This window comes from Pelodiscus sinensis, chromosome 12 (genome assembly GCF_052426305.1).
Source record: "Pelodiscus sinensis isolate ZL-2025 chromosome 12, ASM5242630v1, whole genome shotgun sequence".
NCBI lineage: Eukaryota > Metazoa > Chordata > Testudines > Trionychidae > Pelodiscus > Pelodiscus sinensis.
In genome coordinates, this window is record NC_143063.1 from 43,907,384 (window position 1) to 43,926,311 (window position 18,928).

General features: G+C 45.4%; 1 protein-coding gene across 2 annotated transcripts in view; it reads left to right on the forward strand.

Annotated features, from left to right (window-relative positions):
* LOC102453378 (hepatocyte nuclear factor 4-beta-like) overlaps positions 1-18,928 on the forward strand; it is a 53,079-nt gene that overhangs the window by 17,185 nt on the left and 16,966 nt on the right. The gene's annotated exons all lie outside the window — the stretch shown is intronic.

Genomic DNA, 18,928 nt, shown 5'->3' on the forward strand with positions numbered 1-18,928 from the left:
GGGGGGGGGGGGAGGGGGGAGGAGGGAATCAGTTTGGGTGGATCAAAATGATAATTTTGAAATGCTTCATTTTGATTTCAACCATGTTTCCTTTAGGGTACGTCTAGACTACTGGGTTTTGTCAACGGAAGTTTTGTCGACAGATACTGTCGACAAAACTTCTGTCGACAAAGAGCGTCCAGACACATTGAGTTCTGTCGACAAAGCAAGCTGCTTTGTCGACAGAACCCCGTAGTCTAGACGCAACACTACAGGCAATAACACCTTCTGTCGACAGAACTCTGTCGACAGAAGGCGTTATGCCTCGTAAAATGAGGTTTACCAGCGTCGACAAAACTGCTGAGTTCTGTCGATGTTATGTCGACAGAACTCAGCGGTAGTGTAGACGCTGGTATAGTTTTGTTGACAAAAGTCCACTTTTGTCGACAAAACTCAGTAGTCTAGACACACCCTTAAAAAAAAAAAAAAAGCTTGTTCAGGTTACTTTACAAAAGGTCTAGAAGCAAAAAGCAATGTAGACTTAAAACAAAAGTCCTGGTTCAATATTAGTTTCAGTGCTGTTTGAGCTGTTTTGGTCCTAGCATATTGGAGGGGTAGGGCAGATGACACCATACAACTCACAGGGCAACACTTCATAAAACAATCACTTTATATACAACCTCTGTCCTCAGCAAAGAAACCTAGCCGACCCTAAGTGCTGCCTGGAGAGGGCTCTGGCAGTGATTTAAAGGGCCAGGAACCCCAGCCACCACTGTTTCCGTTGTTCCTCTCCTTCCAGCTCTCTATCAGCAGTCCTGAACTAAACACTCTGTTCCATCTTGGCTTTTCTGTGGCCCTCTGAGCACTTCTCTCAGCAGGGGAAAGAGTTCTGTGCAGCTCAAAAGCTTGTCTCTTTCCCCTCCTGAAGTTGTTTCTTGCCTCTCTAGTTCAACACTGCCACCTTGCCCCCTAGCTCAAGACTGTCCACATGGGATGTTTCAACATTTGCAAAACCATCTCAACCAAAATAGCCTTGGCTCTGGTGTGTCAACCAACCTGATGTTGCTTCATGAAGTGTTCTGCTTTCCATGAATCATATCTTCCGAGAAGTCGTTCTGTCAGAAGATTCCTGACCCTAATACACATAACAACATGTGCTTGCTTCAGAGCAGGGTGTTGATATTTGACTGACTCACAGAGCCCTGGGTGGATGCAAAATTTATATCGGCATCCACGTCTAAACAAATGATATGTGGATATCTGTATCCACGCCCGCAGATGTGGATAACCTCAGCTAGGAAGTGGATATCTGCACCTTTGCAGGGTTCTAGATAATAAATTTATATCTGCAAAGCGATCCGTGGACATAAAGTGAATAGCCGTGGAGTTGCAGGGCTCAGTGGATGAGCTGGTGGTCTATGCCGATGCCTCTATGAATGGGTTACTACTGGACTCAGGGGTGCTGCAGAAGCGTAAACTTGGTTATTTCATAGCAGTCCAGGGCTGCTCTGGTTTGTGTGCCACACCAACATGACGCGAGCGCTACGAAAGACAAGTAGGTCTTGATCATGCTCCCATTGAAATAGATGGTGAAACAGCTATTGGCTTTACTGGAACAAGTTGAAGGCCCTCGTTAGTATTTCTATCGTACTCGTTAGTATTGCGATCATACTTGGCATCTACTTGGAGGTGGACCATTTGACTCCAGCTTGTTCTATCAAATATCTGGTGCACTTAAATATATTATTTAATATATTATTTAAGTAGATATTGGGATAGAGAGTACGCTTATTGGGCTCGTCTACACTGGCCCCTTTTCCGGAAGGGGCATGTTAATTTCACCTATCGTAGTAGGGAAATCCGCGGGGGATTTAAATATCCCCCGCGGCATTTAAATAAAAATGTCCGCCGCTTTTTTCCGGCTTTTAAAAAAGCCGGAAAAGAGCGTCTACACTGGCCCCGATCCTCCGGAAAAAGCGCCCTTTTCCAGAGGCTCTTATTCCTACTTTGAAGTTGCAACCCCACCCAGTTTGGTATCATCTGCAAACTTAATGGCTACGTCTACACTGGCCCCTTTTCTGGAAGGGGCATGTTAATTTCACCTATCGTAGTAGGGAAATCCGCGGGGGATTTAAATATCCCCCGCGGCATTTAAATAAAAATGTCCGCCGCTTTTTTCCGGCTTTTAAAAAAGCCGGAAAAGAGCGTCTACACTGGCCCCGATCCTCCGGAAAAAGCGCCCTTTTCCGGAGGCTCTTATTCCTACTTCAAAAGCCGGAAAAAAGCGGCGGACATTTTTATTTAAATGCCGCGGGGGATATTTAAATCCCCCGCGGATTTCCCTACTACGATAGGTGAAATTAACATGCCCCTTCCGGAAAAGGGGCCAGTGTAGACGTAGCCATTAAGTTTGCAGATGATACCAAACTGGGTGGGGTTGCAACTTCTTTGGAGGATAGGGACATAATTCAAAATGACCTTAGCAAGTTAGAGAAATGGTCAGAGGTAAACAGGATGAAGTTTAATAAAGAGAAATGCAAAGTGCTCCACTTAGGAAGGATCAATCAGTTCCATACATACAAGATGGGAAGCGACTGCCTAAGAAGGAGCATGGCGGAAAGGGATCTAGGGGTCATAGTGGACCACAAGTTGAATATGAGTCAACAGTGTGATGCTGTTGCAAAAAAAGCAAATATGATTCTAGGTTGTATCAACAGGTGTGTTGTAAGCAAAACTCGTGAAATCATTCTGCCGCTCTACTCTGCACTAGTTAGGCCTCAGCTGGAGTACTGTGTCCAGTTCTGGGCACCACATTTCAAGAAAGATGTGGAGAAATTGGAAAGGGTACAGAGAAGAGCGACAAGAATGATTAAAGGTCTAGAGAACACAACCTATGAAGCCAGGCTTCATGAACTGGGCTTGTTTAGTTTGGAAAAAAGAAGATTAAGGGGGGACATGATAGCGGTTTTCAAATATCTAAAAGGGTGTCACAAGGAGGAAGGAGAAAATTTGTTCCTCTTGGTTTCTGAGGACAGGACAAGGAGTAATGGGCTTAAAGTGCAGCAAGGGAAGTTTAGATTGGACATTAGGAAAAAATTCCTAACTGTCAGGGTGGTCAAATATTGGAATAAATTGCCAAGGGAGGTGGTGGAATCTCCCTCTCTGGAGATATTTAAGAACAGGTTAGATAGACATCTGTCAGGGATGGTGTAGACGGAGCTTGGTCCTGCCTTGAGGGCGGGGGGCTGGACTCGATGACCTCTCGAGGTCCCTTCCAGTCCTATAATTCTATGATTCTATGATTCAACACTGGCTCTCAAGGGAAGAGATAACTGGAGCATTATGATCAGGCCTGCCAACAGGAATTCCACATCCCAGGTCAACACATCAATGGGCCCGATCCTCCTTGTAGGGAGCCATAACCCACCCCCCAACCCAGAGAAATGCCAAGCATCTCCCCTCAATCAGAGACCCCATGGTCAGTTGTTGCCCCATCCCCCACCTGCCTGGAGGTCACCCTCCTTCCCCTCTCTGCCCCCTCCAGCCCAGCTTTGCCCCTCCAGCAGTCGTGTGCCCCTGCCCTCAGCTTCTTTCTCCCATCCATCCATGCCTATGTCCTGGGCATCCTTCCGCTTTTCTGCCTTCCCAGCCCTCGCTCCCTGCAGTCCCCCCAAGCTTGGCTCCCTCCTTCTCTTCCCAGCCTCGCTCTTCCTTCTCTGCTCACCCTGCTCCCTCCTCTTGCCCCTAATACTCCATGGCCCTGATGGGGGTTCAAAGCAACAAGGAGCTCCCGCCCTCCCCGCCCCCTGCTGTGCTGCCACCACCCTCACTCTGCTGATGTGAGCGTGGCTTGAAGCTCCCTCAGCCCCCCACATGCTGCCATTGCCATTCTGTTGATCTGAACAGGGGGCTTAAAGTGGCAGAGAGCTCCGGGCCCCCCTCCTGCCCTGCTGCTCTGCCGATCTGAGCTCCGCGGCTCCCTGCAGCTGCGTTTTGGTTCTGTGTTTGTAGAGTGCCTAGCACTGTGGGGGTCGGGCCTTTGAGCAGGGATCCCAGAGGTTGCCATGATAGAAATAATATGAAACAGCAATACCGGGCTAAAATGTCACTCACTTCTTGCCTGTCGTTCTAGCTTCTTGCATGGTGAACTACATGCAAGAAGCTAGATGCAAACATGCAGCCTTTTACTTCCATTTTCTCTCTCAGGATGGCAGGGAGGGGGTTAAAGTTGTCTAAAAAACTGATAGACGCTCAGAAAATGGTAGAGGGATAGCTATAACCCAGTGGTGTCCAGCCAGGGTTTTGCATGTGGCCCATGAGACATTTTGTTTACTGTTGTCCACATGCAGGGTTGCCGGATTCTACTGGTTTCTGTTCACATCGTTTTTTTCCTACCCGTGTTACTAAAGTGCCACGCACACAAAGCAAGGCCACGTGAAGTGAGGTGTAGGCTGAGTGCACACACTATTGGCTGTCAGAGTCGTGTGCTCCCTCTGCATCCAATCAAAGCACCGCTATAGTTCAGTTGGCTCCCTCTACAAATTCTAGGTACGCAAGCGCAGTTAGCAAAACTGCCCTATCCCGAGAGATCATCTTTGTTCCAACAAGCTTGTGGCCCATAGAGATGAAAGAGGGCCACGCAAGGGGCCCATTCACTAGCCTGGACTACTCATTGCTGCTCTTACCCCTTCTGTCAGGAACTGGAAAACGGGCAATACTCCCTGAATGCCTCTGTGTGCCAGCTATTCCTGACTACTAGAACAGTCCGTTGGTACCAGCTGGAGCTTGGTGTATGTTAAATCATCCCTGCTGCTGCTCTAACTTAGGCTGGAGTCCAAACAAACTCCAAGGAATCAAGGAAACTGAGGACTTGTCTTCAGTTACCGGGAGATCAACGCTACAGAGATCAATCTACTGGGGTTTGATTTAGTGGGTCTAGTAAGGACCCACTCAATCAGGGGTGCCCAAACTTTTTTCAAAGAGGGCCAGATTTGATGAAGTAAACATGTGTGAGGGCCGACCATTTTGCCTGACATTCTTTGAACCATTAAAATTAAATGCAAATTAACTATTTTATGCAAAGTTTATTGCAAACGGCATACTTTTCATTTCGTCACATGGATGACAAATCTAAACAGGTGTTAAATCACTCTGCCTTTCATATCTGAAGGCCAGATGAAAAAAAAATCCAGGAAGCTGAAATATATGTCAGGAACATTGTAAAGTACATTACATATTATTGGTAATAAAGGTTGTCTGTCAACTTTTAAGTTCAAAAAATATGAACAGGAACATAACACCAAGTATATATGTTGTGTCCAAATATATTTATAACTGATTTAGATCAACTGACATTAACTGAGATTTTACAATGTATTCATCTCAATACATATGGATTCGTTGGGGGCCATAAAAGATAGATATTGCCAAATTACCTGTGGGGCCGTATTAAACCGGAACACCAGCCGCAATTGGCCCGCGGGACGGACTTTGGACATGCCTGCACTAAATCAACCACCGATGATACCCCATCAACCCCCCTACTCCACTGGGTCTTGTGGAGTAAGGGAAGTCGATGGGAGAGTTTCTCCCCTTGACCTCCAGCAGTGGGGATGCCACAGAAATTCAGCCTAAGGTATGTTGACTCCAGCAATGCTATTCACATTGCTGGAGTTGAGTATCTAGGTTGACTTTCTCCCCTGGTATAGACCTGGCCTGAGAAATGACGTAAAACCATCTTTGCCCCATCCTTAAGCCTCTGGCCCTGTACAGAGCATAGTTTAACCAAAACTGACAATTAGGACAAACTTTTTGATTGATTCCACTTTTAGGTTGACTGGGTTCTTTGCCCACCCACAGACTGAACACATGAAATCTTAGGCTGTTTGTTTGGCAGCTGAAGGAAAATATGTTCTTTATCAGATATCTTAAGGGCGAATAACATATGCCAATACTTCAATAGAGCCAGGACTTTACCCACTGAGATCAAATCTCTTACCAGACTTTTGACTCTGACTTACCTGGACAAAATGGCATGCTAAAATTTGGCATAGGAATTGTTTTTGATAGGAAGCTGCAGGAATGCTAAAAGGTTTTAGAGAAGGGTGTAATGTTTGAAAAAAAGATTTCTGCAATAAAAACTAACTTAAATATTAGCATTTGGAGGCTGGAGTGGTTACAAACTTTGGCATGTTTCATGGCCTGGAAATATTAAATTAAGTTGATCAATACCATTGCTTGCTTTTTAATTGCATTGTGAAAAATACATTTTACAACAACACCTGTAAAACTTTGCCTCACTCATTTAATATTGACAGTAGCTTGGTGATATCTCTGAGTTCCACACTGTCAAATTCTCTAAAGTTAAACTGATGCTTACATGGCTAATTTTATTATTTTTCTTGGCAAACCAGTAGGAAATATTTTAATGCACTTATAGCAGTTTCTTGACTGACTACACACATCCTGAGTGAAAAAAAGTGCACAACTGTGTGCACAAAAATTAGACTTCAATTCTACACACTGAATAATTCTAGGTGATGTTACATTTTATGAAAGCCTGAAGAAATCTTGTGCTTGCTAGATAGTTATGAAGAGACTGGAAGAAACATTTGTGCTTTGCCCTCTGGTCATTCACTGTATCATCATAACACCCAGAATTGTGTCTGAGTGTGATTTGGCATGTTGTTCATGACTATATTTTAGCAAGCTTCCCTGTAATAACAACCAGGCTTTCCAGGATGTGGCAATATCAATCACTGTCTTTTTATGGTACATTCAAAAGATGTCAGATACTTATTACTCAGACTCAGAACGTGCCTTGGAAGTTGCATAATGTGGCAGTATCCTCACTACAGAATATGATCCCGACTGCCCCGGCACAAAGTGACCGTCTGTGAAATATGTTCAGGAGCAATCCAGGGAACTTTGTGTTTCTAAAATGTTTTCTCCCTGACAAAATGCACCAAGAACTTGGAATATTGAACCTGGGGTACAATAGAGCTGCCTGGGAACTGGCTTTTCAATACTGCAAGGCTGTGACTAAACTGGCCAGTTTTTCCGGAAAATCAGCCGCTTTTCCAGAAAAACTTGCCAGTTGTCTACACTGGCCGCTTGAATTTCCTCAAAAGCACTGACTTCCTACTGTAACAAATCAATGCTTCTTGCGGAAATACTATTCTGCTCCCATTCAGGCAAAAGTCACTTTTGCGCAAAAGGGCCAGTGTAGACAGCTCAGATTTGTTTTCCGCAAAAAAGCCCCGATCGCGAAAATGGTGATTAGGGCTTTTTTGAGGAAAAGCACGTCTAGATTGTCACGGACGCTTTTCCACAAAAAGTGCTTTTGCGGAAAAGCGTCCGTGCCAATTTAGACGCTCTGTTCCGAAAATGCTTTTAAAGAAAACTTTTCCGTTAAAAGCATTTCCGGAAAATCATGCCAATCTAGACGCAGCCCAAATGTTTTTGAGAATTTAGATATTTTTCCCTGTCTAAAATCAGGCAGAAAAGTAAAAAAATGTTGGTTTAGGTCAATTGAAATGTTTCATTTCCCTGCTTTCAAAATGTTTGTTTGTTTGTAAAATGTAATAAGTGCTTGATTTTAATTTTCTTTACATTTGTTATGGCCTAATTCGGTTACATTTTTAAGTGAAAAGTCCTTTCAAACCTCAAAAATTGGAATTTGACATTTCAAAAATGTCAACATGAAATATTCTGAAGCTTTCAAAACTAAATTTCTTGACATTTTTGCAAAGTGGGAACTTCATTGAATCCAGTCCTGTTTCCCAAGCAGATTTTGTTTTGACAAATTCACATGTTGGGATCTGGGAAACCAGGATGTTGTTATCCAAACTGGCTTTGGCTAGGACCTTACACTATCTGTTTTTTGTGGAAAGTGTCATTGGATTTCTGATGCCCATCTGATCATGACCTTGGGTTTACATCTCATCTGAAAAACACCCAAAACGAATTGTAAATGCAAATCAAAAGAACTTGGTTTAAGGAATTAGTAAATAGTAAACATCTAATTAACTTCAAACAGAGCAAAGTTAGGCCAAAGTTGGGCACTTCTGAAAATCCTACCGTAGATTCTCTGATAACACTATTTTAAAAATCTGTATAGTATTAAATACATTTTAATAACACACTTTAAGGACTATAAAGGAAGCAACAGCTGAAATTGTGGGACAAAGGCACCAGACTATAACCATTTCTCCTTACCACTAACTGTCCTTCCATTGTTGCCTAAAATTTCACTTACGTAAAGGGCATTTCCTCCTGAAGGCAAGAGTCTACTTCTCATGTTAATTTTGATTCCTGTGCATTGGAGGCTGTGAACGTGTTACTGAGCAGTTTGGGAGATTTACAAGTTTCATGTTGTTCGAGGAACTAGTGTGGGAGGATAGACTGTGACTAGACTTTCTCAGGTGGCTGGTTGTACTGCAGCCTGAAAACGTCTACTCAGATTCTGCTAGTTCCTACCAATTCTACCAATGAGCAGAGAGAAGACTGGGGAATGCTTAAAGGTTCAGGACACTAGCAGCATGTGGAGAATTGCTCTTAGGTTGCTGACAGGAGGTATTCTTAGATCACTGGTGGGTTTGGCCCTGGAGCATGGGATGTGATTAGGTGTTGAGAGCAAATGAATACACCCGATTGTATTTTTCACATTCATTTTCATTCCTGATTCAATAGCTTGGGGTAGGCAAAGTTTTGATTCCTGCTTTCTTTCACAACGTAGCCATGTCATTTTTCTCCCATTGTATACTTGGCCTTATGCAGAAGAAGTGTGTCTAATTGCTTAGGAACGAGGACCCCGGGGGCTGTTTCTAGCTCTGGCACTGACTTGATGTGCAGCCTCACATCAATTATATAGACTGGGATTTTCAAAGGAGCCTGAGGACATGTCTACATGATGGGCATTACAGCAACACCATAGAAGAGACGCTTCCTGCCTGGATAGATGGGGGGTTTCTGTCACTATAGGACCTCCACCTCATCAAGTGACAGTAGCCAAATCAATGGAAGAATTGTTCCATTGATCTTTCCATGTCTGTGTAACCCACACACCTTCTGGGCGTGATTCATTGTCCCATGGAGTGGCACCGAGACCACTTCCAGAGAGAAAGAATGAGTCTGCTCTACAGCCTTAGCTGAGAGCCAGCTGGCTTTTAACTCAAGTGGTAGACACACATTCACGAAGCCTAAGAGTTCCCAGGTTCAATTGTGATGGAGCTAGGTCAATTTAAATTCTACTGGCGAGCACAGCTAAGAAAGTAAGTGCCCATATCTTGCCGAGTACCAACTTTGAAAATCCCAACTTTAAAAACGTTGTGGGACTCAGTTTGCCAATCAGTGAATAGAGTTTATATTTGAGCCCCAATGCCTCTTTGAGGTAAAGTATTCATGTTTGTAAATGTCCTTGGTTTTGTCTGATAAAGGGCAGATGCAGAAGTAGAAAGGATTACAATATTGTTCACTTCCATTTTCTTTCACTAGACAGGTACCCAGGGCTTTTTTGATGAATGGTTCAAAGCATTCATAACATGGATCTTCACTGTCATTTTCACAGCTTTTTTGCCTTCTTTTTGAAGCTGCGGGCTCAGATTCTATGGCCATAATTTGGCTTCCACAAGTTCTTGCAGACACCGATGAATGCATTTTTAATGCCAACAGGAGGAACTGAGCCTGGGATCTCAGTGCATGAGCCTCTACCACTTGAGCTAAAAGCTCTCAGCTCAAGCTGTAGCGCAAACTCATTCTCTCTCTGTAAGTGATCGAAGTGTCACTACATAGGACAGTGCACCACACTCAGCAGGTGTGTGGGTTACACACACGTCTTTTCTAGCACGTTGTACTCACAATGCAGGCAGTTACATGGACATGTGCTGTCATGTGCCCGTGCAGTTTTATGGCAGGGGAAAAAAATCAGACCTACAACGGAGTTTGGGTTCAGGCCTTTTAAAAAAAAAAAAATCAGACTCCGGGCAACAGAAAGGGTCAATTTGTCTTTGAGGCTCAGAAGATTGTGAAAGCTCTGCTCACCAGATGTCACCAGATCGCCTTGCCAGATAAATTATTGTGTAACACATACATTGCCAGTCATTTCTTTTTCTCCACGTGTATACACTCTTTCTCTGTGCCTCCAATTGGCTTATTGAAATCATTCCAAAACTGGCAAAGCTAAACGAGGACATTGACTGTTGTGGAACAAATAACTTAGAAGAGAGCGTCTTAAAAAGGAGTTTTTGCGTAAACAACTAGAAAAATATATGAGCTTGCTGCTGCTGAGGTTGAATCAACGTTGACACTTTTATTGATTGGATTTCAGGTTGGAGCAGGCGTGACTCATGTGTTTTGTTCCCAGCTCGAGCCTGTGTGGCAATGGAACAGGGACAGCCAGGTTTGGGAAATAAGAGCTGGTTGTTGCATTTCCACTAATTGAATGACAAACACAGATCTATTTATTCAGTAGCCCAGCTCATGCCATGCATTGCAATCTACTTGGATTCTCATTGGCCAGCATTGTCAAAGTGTTTCTGAGGGAAGAACGGCCCATGCCGGCTCTAACAATTAAGCTCTCCAGCTCTCTCTTCCGGGTCAGGTACAGAACATCTTTATTTTGGTTCATGCTTTCCATACTCAGGGGAGCTCGAACATGCCAGGGCATGTTAGACATAGTGCTAACGAATCCCTTGTTAGTCTCCTCAGGGACATAGTCTTCAGGAATAATTAGTAATTCCCTCCCTCCTTGTTACTGAAAAGTTCTGGGCCTACCTTTCCTTTCATCACTTGGCCACTGCTGCCATTACGATGGTGGATTTTCTTTCTGCTGTGCCTGTAGCGGTGATTTCCATGCTAGGTAATAGTGTGCACCCGTAGGCTGTGCCTAGACTGGCCAATTTCAAAATAACTCATTTTTCTGAATTGCCCTTTAACCCTCCTGGAATGAGGGTTACCGGGATATTAGAATAAGCCACCCATTACTGCAAAATCTATTTCGAAACAACAGGTTGCCTCAATAGAAGCACAATAGCTACTTCAGGATACTTCTAGTATCCCAAAGTAGCTCTGCAGTGTAGACATACCCCCAGAAAGAACATCCAATTTCAGGTTTGGCCCATACTTGAAACGTGGCTTGAGCAACTATTCAAGGACCAAGTAAATTTGTGGTCTTAGAGTGCCTTACGGCAAGGCTAACAGTTAACAAAATTCTCCTAGAGACAGTAGACCACAGATGATTGTGGGATACTGGATCGGATTTGACCCTTATAATAAGTTTGTCCATTCCAATGCAAATTCCAAGCATGATGGTTGGGTTGCTTGGGCCATCCATTTTTGGGGAGTATCAACCTTTCTGATATCACAGACTATGCAGCATTTCAGATTGACCTGTTCTCTATTTCTGCAAGCATAATAAATCTTGCAATACAGTTAATCACATAGCAATAGTTTGATTTCATAGTATGTAAAATATTAACTACTTTAGCTGTGTAATGCTACGGCTGCTTAGGTACTTTTAGTGATAACACCAAAATTACCTTGAGAAAGTCATTCAGTACCATCCACTTACAATACAAGAGACACCTTATCAGGGCACGAGGGAAGTACTGAAATATGTGCCATAAAAGCTATATTAGAAACTTGTGTGAGATAAAGAACAATTCAATTCTTTTAAAGGGATTGGATCATCATGGGATTATTAATGACTTTATTTTGCTTTATGAGACCCTTATAAAATGGAGGGGTGGGGTTTGGTAACACAGCCTATTCCTCGACTTGTGAAACCCGTACTCACGTGAAACAGCCCATTCAACATAACTGACTCACCCAGGCAGCTCTGAGTTCCAGGATCAAGACCCAGGTTTGATTTCTGCACAAAATTCCTTACCTATTGTGTAAAACTCAGCAAGGTTTGAGTCTAGCTGATTTCGTGACTGGCTTTCCAAGGCTGTGGATGGCAAATTTCCCCCTATGCACGCTGCAATTAGTCATGACCTTTCCTGCTACACCTGTGAAAGGGAAATAACATGTAGTATATAACCTAAGTGTAGGGCTCTAACAGCTACAATAAAATTAGAACTATGGTACCAGCTTCCCTGGGTGGTAAACTAAGGGAACAATCCTGCAAACACTGCCATTCAAGCCATTCTATTGAAAGATCAAGCCTTAAACACTGCTCACTCTGCTAACTTGCAGGTAACAAGAGCAGGGTAGATTTTACTGACTACTTAGATTGCAAGCTCTCTGGGGTGGGGGCTATCCTGAGGCTCCGTTTGCACAGCACCTAGCAGAAAGCCAGTCTGCTCCATTGCTAAAGGTCCTAGGTGCCGCCACCAGTCATGCTTTGAAGCATCTGATCTTCTCAGATCTGCCTTCAGATAAGAACAGCCCAGGGCGGTGCAGAAAGGGCTCCAAGCTTCCGTGGTGGAATAGAGTTGCTTTTTAAGGGGCAAAGATGGCCCAGCAGTTGGGCATTGGCATAGGATGTGGGAGACTTGGGATCATTCCTCGGCTCTCCCATGGGTGTCCTGTGTGAGCATGGGGCATGCAACTCTCTCATCTGTAAGATGGGGATAATAATGTCTCCTGCCTTTCCCATGCAGCTGTGAGGATAAAGATGGCAAAGAGCGCTGATAAAAAGCTCTATAGATTGACCTTTTGTAAACCAGGACTCTCTGGTCTAGCAACATCTGTGGTCCAGAAGGGGCATGGAGCAACATCTGTGGTCCAGAAGGGGCATGGAGCAACATCTGTGGTCCAGAAGGACCATGGATGTTCCAGGACCAGAGAGTCCTAGTGGAGGCTGGAATCTGGATCCTCTGCAGCTGGGCTGCCTGGCAGGACTGTAGACTAGCGCACAGCAGCAGGGCTGCTTGGTGGGGCCAGGAGCCCAGTGCGCTGGTAGCTGGGCTGCCCAGCTAAGCAGGGCGGGGGAGGGGAGAGGGGAAACTGGTAGTGGGGGGAGCCATCTGGGAAGCCGGTGGCTGGTCCAGGACTGCAGGGGATGGTAGCATTAAGGCCAGAAATCACCTCCCTTGGTCCAGCAAAATCCCACATCCGGGACTGGTCCGGTCCTGAGGGTGCCAGACCAGGGAGGTCCAATCTGTATCAAAGAAACTGGCATTACTACTTTTTAAAGGTCAGGTGCTGTCCATGTTACTGTGGGGCCCAGGTCTGAGAAGGGAGGTGTACGCATCGTACCTCAGCATTACACAATAGTCCTGTGCCTCTTATGTGCAAATCATGCAGTGAATTATATTGCCCCCTCCCCTCTGACGAGGAGTACCCCACACCTCAGACACGGTAGTGTCACCCATTGGAATCCATAGCGAGCTGCATGGTGCCAAACCCAAATTCTCTAGAGCCAAATACTGTCTATCTGAAGAGAGAAGAGAACAGTAGATTTGTATCTTGCCACTGGTTGGGCCTTTTCACCTTGTTAGCTCTTAATACAGCTGGGTCAGGAGGGTAGGCCAGTGGTTCTATCTACAGCCTTCCCTAGTATCCAGTCTTCTCTTGGCCATGACAAATGATGCAGGACATGGCTTAAATTCTCCCCAGGTATCTCCTGAACCCTTGGGATTTTAGCCCTGCTAGGTGCACCAGGGCTCATAGCCTTAGTTCCATGGGACATGTCAAGGTGCCTGCGTGTTTGAAAATATTTACCAGGGCTCAGGCTGGTTCCAGCTGAATTTAAGGCCTGTGTCTAAGCCTTCGAGACGTACCCAAGCTTTTACTTGTCAGTCAGAAGATGGTGAGAGCTGGAACCTCCGTTCTCATGACACGGCAGGAAAATGACAGTTAACGGCAGTCAGTTCTGCTCTCTTCCACATCCAGAAGGGTTTGGAAGCAGCTACTGTTTCTTTTCATAGTCTGATATTTTCCTTACAATGAATTTACGGTCAGTGAAATGTGCTCTGGAGACTGAAGGCTTCTCTACAGCCCTGGCACATCATGGGCAGCCGGATACTTTAGGCCTGAAATGGACCTTGCCACCTCCAAGGATGCCGAGTCTCCAGGGTTATTCAGCTTTTGGTCACTTCATTGAGTTCCTTGGCAAGGGCTCCAATTTTTCATCTGCCTAAAAAGAAGAAACCCTTCCCCCGACATTCATTTCTCTCAGGATGCTCAACAGTCATCGGAGGGTAATAATGTTTGGTTGCTATGGCCCAGACCATCAAAGGGGCCAATGAGAGGTAGGCCCCTAAATAGATTTGAAAGGTGTTGTAGTTCAGTCCTACCCTCCCAGCCAGATAGCATTTTAGTTACAGTTAACTGTTCCAACACCATCTGGTGCTTCAAGGCCACGAGGGGTTTTGAAGCAAAATCATTGGAAACATTAAAAAAAATAAAAAACAAACAAAAAAAGCAAATAAAATAAATAGAAGAGTACAAGTCTCCCCCCAGTCTGAAGAAACATCTTCCTGTCTTCTGCCTTTTTATTCATGTGCTTATCCTTAGAATACTGGTCTCTGTCATGGTGATGGTTAAATGGATGATTAGGAGGCCATGTCTGCATACAATATTATTACAGGCAGTCCCCGGGTTACATGGATCCGACTTACATCGGATCCCTACTTACAAACGGGGTGAGGCAACCCCGCACTAGCTGCTTCCCCCCAGCAGACCAGGGAGACGCAAAGCTAGCACTCCCCCCCCCCCCAGCAGACCAGAGAGACACGGAGCGGCTTTTCTCAGCAGACACCTCAGCTTGAGAATAAATGACTGAGGGAAGTGAGGTGTGGGAGAATATAACTGAGCTCTGGAGAAATGTTTGGCTAGAGTTTCCCCTACAATATGTACGAGTTCCGACTTACATACAAATTCAACTTAAGAACAAACCTACAGTCCTTATCTTGTACGTAACCCGGGGACTGCCTGTACAGGTTAAATCTCTAATCTGTGGTTCGGCAATACCTGCAGTCCAACATGATTTTAGCTAGCATGTCCATTTATCATGTGTATGGCCAAGTTTCCCCACAGTCCCATAAAGTTTGTTTACAGCCACCAGCCCTGGCTCTCAGTGTTCTGTGCTGTTATTTAGCTCTAATTTATCCCTATATGTCTTCTAAGAGCCCAGTAAGCAGTGGGAGTGTTGGCAATGCTGCTAGAGAGTATTGACCTCCCATGGTTCGGCAAATTCTTGGCTCAGCATCAGTTAGGTCCCGAGGGCGCTGGACGAGAGAGGTTCAACCTGTATTTAATATGTGCATTGCACTAGCCTCTGGGAGTTCTAAGACGATCCGTATTGTGCTAGCCACAGTAAATACATATGATAAAAAGAGCCTGTCCCAAAATATTTACATGTAGCTATATACGATTTCAACTTGCCACATCCGAGGGTGTTAGCGTATTATAATAAGAACTGCAGCAGAACCCTTGCTACCTAGAGTCAAATCCAGTCTGCCCATCTGAGTCACCCCTGTATGTAACCAAAAGGAATTTTGATTTTAAACATGTACGTAGGCGGAGGTAGAGATATACTGTACTATTGTTACATGCTAAATCCTGCTGCTTGTTGGGCTTTAATAAGCCATGGATTGACGGTCTGAACTGGACTTAGCAGTGTCCTGACAGTTCATACCTTTTAGCAGAGGCGGTGATCTGGATCCTTTCTTGAATATGATTATTGTGCCGATCAATTGATGTTGCATCAGATCCACAGTGTGTGAACAGAGTTCAGCAGGATAAGCTGATGCCAGAATTAAAGGTGGCTGTAATTCTCAGCAAAGCCACTTGTTGCTCTGTTATCACTTTACCTGCTTTCTGTGCTCACAGCAGACCTTTGTCATAGTTTCAGTTTGCAAAGAAGGGGGAGAATTTTTTTTTTTTTTTACTTGCTGGGTTTTTATTCACTAGTCAAACTCCATACAATTGGAGCACTGTATTTTGCAGAGTATCTTGCAAAGAAATTGCACCCAGAGGTGCTTGACAAAGCTACAGGGTCAAGAGTTGCTAAATCTAGTTGAGCAGTGGGAAAAAGAATGCATTTGCAAATCATTTATTTCAATGATGCTTCCCCTGGTTGGGCAAACGATCTCAAATTATCCTTTGGAATCAACTTTGAAAACAAGAATAGCAATTTGCAAACTGGATCTAGGGCTGGCCGAAAGAATTTTATTACATGAAAGATGCTGGGGTTCTAGAATTTGGTTTCCTTCCTCACTGGAACAAAACAGAGCCCTTTTGAGATTTTTCTTGAAAAAACCATAATACCCCCACAATTGCCAAGTCACATGGCAAAGGGGAGCCCTAAATCCAAGTTTCTCATCTGCAAGGACTTGAACTGGGGTCTTCTATATCCCCCAAACGAATCCTAACCATTGGGTGACAGCATCAAGGTCACTTAAGCTTTCCCATTGGAGCGATTTCTCTTTGTATAAATAATTACATATCCACTAGGCCAGAGCAAAGGACACGGACTCTAGGCCAGTGGTGAGTTAGAGCACTCACCTGGGATGACAAAATGTCAACCCCGCATGCACACACTTGGCTTTCTCTGTGCGCTGAGCATGGCTCTTGGATCCACAGACAAGATTCATCTGTGGTGTTTGGCTGCTGTCACTGTAGTCAAGTGCTCTCCTCAGAGAATTTGATGCTTGGTTACTGCTAAACAGTGGGGACTCAAAGCTGCAAGACCTTGCTAGTGGGGAATCGAACCTGGGACCCCTGGAGCTTAGTGCAAGAGCCTCTACTGCAGGAGCTAAAAGTCAGCTGACTCTCAGCTAAGGCTGTAGAGAAGACTCATTTTCTCTGTGCCACCAGATGAGACAATGCGCCACACCCAGAAGGTGCGTGGGCTACACTAGCAGACAGGGGCAGCCTGTGCGTATAGGCCAACTCGGCCGTCCTTTAGGGTGCCGCGTTAAAGGGGGTGCCCGATGATGACGTCACGCCATTGAGGGCTGTGGAGGCAGGGGCGCCGCTCGCGCATTCCACCTGGGGCATTCCTGCTAGCAGACAACTCTATGAACCAGAGAATCCCATGCCAGGACGTGGGATTTTCTTTCTGCTTTCGATTGTAAAGCCGGGTATCATTCCTTTCATTTTCTTTTGCAGCAGACTGAGCGGTAGAGCCCGAACTGAACGGTCAGTGCAATTTTAGCCAGCAGCGGAAAGCAGGCTTGTTTGAATATCCAGAAAGAGGGTGAGAGAGTTTTTCAGTTGAGAAACTTTCTCAGGGGTCTGAACAAATTCCTGGAGCGTCTGAGGATGTGGGACCTGGGAATTCTTTTCCCTAGTGGGCAGGAGGAAGAATGTTTCCAAAGGGGAGTTCTGGTGGTGTTATTAATGGGACACTTTGAAATGGTTTTGCAACAATCACGTGTGTCCTTCAAACAACATTTTGAAGCTCGTCTTTATGGATTTCCTTAGCGGGGCGCCAGCATCCTTTTTGGGGTAGGTTGTCCACTGATTAGGAGGGATCTCTTCTAATGACTGATTAGCATCAGGAACAAGTCTGCTGTCCAGGGTTACTTTAGCGGAGTGATTGTTGCTTTTCCGCAGACCCAGCCCCCATCACTGGGAAATCCCAGAGACCCAGCACCAGTACCAGGAAATGCAGTACAGTTGCTGCTGTGCTCTCCTGATACAGATGCACAGTTTCTGGCTTTTCCAGTTCACATGTGCAATGAGCAGGCCCACCGATGGGGGGAGGAGCAAAGGGGGCAGATGCCTCGGGGCCCAGTGGTTCAAAGGGGCTCCTGGCCATCACTGCTGTTGCTACTGGGCCCTTTAAATTGCTGCTGGAGCACTGTGCCATGTGCTTGCACATGGTGGGGAGGGAGGGACCACACTCCAGGTGGTACAGATGGTGGGTTGGCAGGCTGACTGCCTCCAGCCTCTCACCTTCTGGGAGCATGACGCCGCACTCCCCCAGCATACACACACACAGACACCTTGCTGCTGTTGTTGCCTCTGCAACTAGAGGTACATGGCCAAGGTCAAGGGCGCTATTTCGAGAGAGTGAGGAGCAGCAGTCGGGCACTCCAGCATGTGGGGAGTTTTTTATCCCATTCCCCGGATTAACAGGGAGTGAGGGCAAAAGTCCTTGTATTCTGTGCATGCCTCTTACACCTGACATGCACAGAATGCAAGTACTCCCCCCCCCCCACATACACACCCTCCTGAAATGGTGCCCTGGGCCTCCTACTCTTTAAGGACCACCACAGATCTCCCTGCTTTTTGCTTCAAGTGCAAGGCACCTGTTTTTGTCCCTTGCCTTCTCTACCAAAACACACAATACCATGTATTACAACAACAACGAAACAGCTACCAAAACAAGACACTCCACTTCACGCACGTTGCAGAGAGGTAGTCACATGTCTTAATGCGTGGCAGGAAGGAGCCCAGATGTTTTAGGGAAAGAGTGTAGATGACAGTGTGCGTAGAACAGAACAGAACCAAGAGTAACACCACACAACATTTCTCTCACTGGTGTGTGGGGGGTAATAGGGTGATGCCACAGAGACACGTGACCACATCACACAACCCCCAAACAGCTTCCTATTCAATTCAGGGTCCCATTCACAATTCTCTTCGCAGAGGGTCAAACTTTCTATGATGTTGCTGCATCCCATCGGATGGATGTAAATCCTGACCCTACAGACCACTGAAGTCAATGAAAAAATTCCCATTGACTTTCCAGGGATTGGATGAGTCTTTCTCTCTCTCTGCACCGTTGCCAGCTTGCTCTTGCTCTGCTCTGCTAACCCACCATAGTCTCATCACTCTTACATCAAAAGCACCTTCTTCTACAGCTGTTGGCATCTGCTTGCCTGCATTTCTCCATGTCGCTGACTCTCAGCCTCACCTTTTCTCCTTGGCTCTGATTTCCTGCCTGCTTCCGCTCCAGTTCGAGAGACACAAGGTGAGTTAGGTCATATCCTCTCTCGGACCAGCTTCTGCTGGTGAAAGAGACAAACAGCTGACTTTGTGAAACACTTTGGGG